Below are 5,156 nucleotides of genomic sequence, written 5' to 3' on the forward strand. Positions count from 1 at the left end.
CACATGATTGTCTCAATAGATGCAGAAAAGGCTTTTGACAAAATTCAACAGCCCTTCATGCTAAAAACGCTCAATAAATTCGGTATTGATGGAACGTACCTCAAAATAATAAGAGCTATTTATGACAAACCCACAGCTAATATCATAATGAATGGGCAAAAACTGGAAAAATTCCCTTTGAAAACTGGCACAAGACAGGGATGCCCTCTCTCACCACTCCTATTCAACATAGTGTTGGAAGTTCTGGCTAGGGCAATCAGGCAAGAGAAAGAAATCAAGGGTATCCAGTTAGGAAAAGAAGAAGTCAAATTGTCCCTGTTTGCAGATGACATGATTGTATATTTAGAAAACCCCATCGTCTCAGCCCAAAATCTCCTTAAGCTGATAAGCAACTTCAGCAAAGTCTCAGGATACAAAATTAATGTGCAAAAATCACAAGCATTCTTATACACCAGCAACAGACAAGCAGAGAGCCAAATCAGGAATGAACTTCCATTCACAATTGCTTCAAAGAGAATAAAATACCTAGGAATCCAGCTTACAAGGGATGTAAAGGACCTCTTCAAGGAGAACTACAAACCACTGCTCAGTGAAATCAAAGAGGACACAAACAAATGGAAGAACATACCATGCTCATGGATAGGAAGAATCAATATCGTGAAAATGGCCATACTCCCCAAGGTTATTTATAGATTCAATGCCATCCCCATCAAGCTACCAATGACTTTCTTCACGGAATTGGAAAAAACTGCTTTAAAGTTCATATGGAACCAAAAAAGAGCCCGCATTGCCAAGACAATCCTAAGTCAAAAGGACAAAGCTGGAGGCGTCACGCTACCTGACTTCAAACTATACTACAAGGCTACAGTAACCAAAACAGCATGGTACTGGTACCAAAACAGAGATATAGACCAATGGAACAGAACAGAGTCCTCAGAAATAATACCGCACATCTACAGCCATCTGATCTTTGACAAACCTGAGAGAAACAAGAAATGGGGAAAGGATTCCCTATTTAATAAATGGTGCTGGGAAAATTGGCTAGCCGTAAGTAGAAAGCTGAAACTGGATCCTTTCCTTACCCCTTATACGAAGATTAATTCAAGATGGATTAGAGACTTAAATGTTAGACCTAATACCATAAAAACCCTAGAAGAAAATCTAGGTAGTACCATTCAGGACATAGGCATGGGCAAGGACTTCATGTCTAAAACACCAAAAGCAACGGCAGCAAAAGCCATAATTGACAAATGGGATCTAATTAAACTAAAGAGCTTTTGCACAGCAAAAGAAACTACCATCAGAGTGAACAGGCAACCTACAGAATGGGAGAAAATTTTTGCAACCTACTCATCTGACAAAGGGCTAATATCCAGAATCTACAAAGAACTCAAACAAATATACGAGAAAAAAACAAACAACCCCATCAAAAAGTGGGGAAAGGATATGAACAGACATTTCTCAAAAGAAGATATTCATACAGCCAACAGACACATGAAAAAATGCTCATCATCACTGGCCATCAGAGAAATGCAAATCAAAACCACAATGAGATACCATCTCACACCAGTTAGAATGGCAATCATTAAGAAGTCAGGAAACAACAGGTGTTGGAGAGGATGTGGAGAAATAGGAACACTTTTACACTGTTGGTGGGATTGTAAACTAGTTCAACCATTATGGAAAACAGTATGGCAATTCCTCAAGGATCTAGAACTAGATGTACCATATGACCCAGCCATCCCACTACTGGGTATATACCCAAAGGATTATAAATTAGTCTACTACAAAGACACATGTACACGTATGTTTATTGCGGCACTATTCACAATAGCAAAGACTTGGAATCAACCCAAATGTCCATCTGTGACAGACTGGATTAAGAAAATGTGGCACATATACACCATGGAATACTATGCAGCCATAAAAAAGGATGAGTTTGCGTCCTTTGTAGGGACATGGATGCAGCTGGAAACCATCATTCTTAGCAAACTATCACAAGAAGAGAAAACCAAACACCGCATGTTCTCACTCATAGGTGGGAACTGAACAATGAGATCACTTGGACTTGGGAAGGGGAACATCACACACTGGGGTCTATCATGGGGAGGGGGGAGGGGGGAGGAGGGAGGGATTGCATTGGGGAGTTATACATGATATAAATGATGAATTGATGGGTGCTGACGAGTTGATGGGTGCAGCACACCAACATGGCATAAGTATACATATGTAACAAACCTGCACGTTATGCACATGTACCCTAGAACTTAAAGTATAATAAAAAAAAAAAAAAAAAAAAAAAAAAAAAAAAAGTCAAGAAACAACAGATGCTGGAGAGGATGTGGAGAAATATGCACACTTTTACACTGTTGGTGGGAGTGTAAATTAGTTCAACCATTGTGGAAGACAATGTGGCTATTCCTCAGGTATCTAGAACTAGAAATACCATTTGGCCCAGTAATCCCATTACTGGTTATATACCCAAAGGATTATAAATGATTCTACTATCAAGACACATGCACATGTATGTTTACTGCAGCACTATTCACAAAAGCAAAGACTTGGAACCAACTCAAATGCCCATCAATGATAGACTGTATAAAGAAAATGTGGCACATATACACTATGGAATACTATGCAACCATAAAAAGGATGAGTTTGTGTACTTTGAGGGACATGGGTGAAGCTGGAAACCATCATTCTCAGCAAACTAACACAGGAACATGTTCTCACTCATAAGTGGGAGTCGAACAATGAGAACATATGAGTACAGGGAGGGGAATATCACACACCAGGGCCTGTCGGGGGTGTGGGGGACAAGAGGAGGGAAAACATTAGGGGAAAGACCTAATGTAGATGACAGGTTGATGCGTGCAGCAAACAGACCACCATGGCACATGTATACCTAGGTAACAAACCTGCACGTTCTGCACATGTATCCCAGAACTTAAAGTATCATAAAAAATAAACAAAACTATAAAAAAAAGAAGAGACACCAGAGAGTCTGCTAAAAAAAAAAAAAATCTGCATCCCAATTACTAATTCTAATCTCATTTCTCAGTTGAAAAACACACTTAATTATTAGTAGCTCAGCTGGGCACTAATGAAAACTTTTCAAACAGCCATGAAAGGAACAGAATCTCCAGTTCACACCTGCATTACAGAAATCCCCTCCTCTGGCCTTTTTCAATGAGTAAACACTTATTTTTGGCAGTGTTGGCTTGGGAATAGTGTCTCTATAGAAACCACTGCCTGGGTGAACACTTTCCTTGGGAATGAGCAGCTTCTCAACATTTACATGTCATCTTAATTGGTAGAACAAGTAGATCTTTCAAGATCTCCAAGCCTTTTTGTCAGCTGGCAGGTTAAATTCTAAATTAGATGCAATGCCTGAAGGAACATGAGAGCTGAGAAGCATCAGTGTTTTCATGACAGCTGAGAATGCCATGTCTCCATACAAATGTTAATTCCACTGTCATTGTGGGCTTTTATATACCATTAGTTTTATTTTCAACATTGAGTGGAAATGAAGAGACATTTTGGGATTTCCTTTGGGATTTCAAAGCCATTTGTGGTTGTTGTTGTTGTGTTTTTTCCTGTGCTACTACCCCAAGCTGGGTGCTTTCAGAGCTGTAAGTGTGGTGGGACTCAGTTCCCTCAGTACATCTCAAGAAGCTCTGAGCAAGCTTTGGGGGCTGGATCCAGAACAGTGAAAATCTGGAGCACCTCCCATTTCATGCCTTGGAGTCTCGACAGATTCTCAAACAGAACGCTGTAAACCTACTTTATAAGTTTGTTAAGAATAAACAGAAACATATGAAATCCCCCAAATGTATCACCCCAGTGCCGTTACACCCAGAAATAGCTTCCATTTGACACCTAAACTATAAGGTGTACAATGTTACTGCTTTTTCCCCCCCACCACCCCACAATGTATGGATAATTGTCAAAGTTCCAGAGTACCACCTGGCCTCTGGGGAAAGTGGAATGGTAAATTTGGGGGAGGAAAATTTTCTTATAGGTCAGCTACAAAGGCCAGTCTTAGCAAGCTGAATCTTCTTGTGCCTGATATGTTTGAGTGAACCAAGAGGCGAAAACAACTCTATGCTCTGGATTGGAAATCCTAGCAAGGTTGGTGTCCAGGCAGGATGATAGGAAATATATCTTAATTTTGAACAAAGCACTTTGCTTAGAATGTTAGGTGAATAGGGAAATCGCGATGCAGAGCTGGTCAGGGCTGTCTGATTTGTGGCTGTGGCACAGGTAGCTTTGGCCTCGTTTAGAAATGGCAACTTGATTTCTCACCGTGAAGTGCTCCCAGTGTTCTGATAAGAAGAGCAACACTCTCTGTTCTGAAGCATATGTTGTTCCTGCTCTTTAGGACGGATGGGGACAAAGAGCCCAAATGAACGCACACAGTTTTTAATATTTTGGGAGCAGTGTGTGCCTCTAAATTCACTTGGTGCTTGCTCAATTTTTCATTTCCCATGTAGATTCATTCTTAGATTGGAAACAACTTCATTACCCACATATTCAGATTAATTCCTGAGTCATGCCTGGTTTCTTCTCTTAAAAACAGATAACAAATCTGGACTTTGAGAGCCAGAGTTTGACCATTTTTCAATCTGAATGTATTCAGGATAAGCTGTTCCATAAAGATCAACTGTGATGGGACCACTTCTGATTTATTAGGCAGGCTGAGCATCCCAAATCGTGCAGAGAAAAGAAACAATAATAATTCAGCAAAATGACTGCCATTTCTTGTCTGCTAGATTCCAGGAATTTTGCACATATTAACCTCGTGTTATCTGCACAACAATCCTGTGAGTTACATTTTATTTTCAGATAAAGAAGCTTATTTCAGAAATTAACTTGCCCAGGCCACACACAGCATGCAGTGGTCAAGCTAAGATGTGCACCTGAGTCAGACTGACTCTTGAGACCGATGTTTACATACTGCCTTATGAAAGGACTACTTCTGCAAAGCAACTCTCAAATGCTGAAGAGCCAAGAAACCAAAGAAGGCAGACAAATCCAGTTTGTCTCTATTGGGTGATGTATTGAGAGAACTTACAGACAGACGCGTGGTCTTGGGTGGCTGCAAGAAAGGTAGATCTCCATGCTGTTGTCCCTCAGACCCAAGGCCTATATATCAT

This window comes from Rhinopithecus roxellana, chromosome 10 (genome assembly GCF_007565055.1).
Source record: "Rhinopithecus roxellana isolate Shanxi Qingling chromosome 10, ASM756505v1, whole genome shotgun sequence".
NCBI classification, from domain to species: domain Eukaryota; kingdom Metazoa; phylum Chordata; class Mammalia; order Primates; family Cercopithecidae; genus Rhinopithecus; species Rhinopithecus roxellana.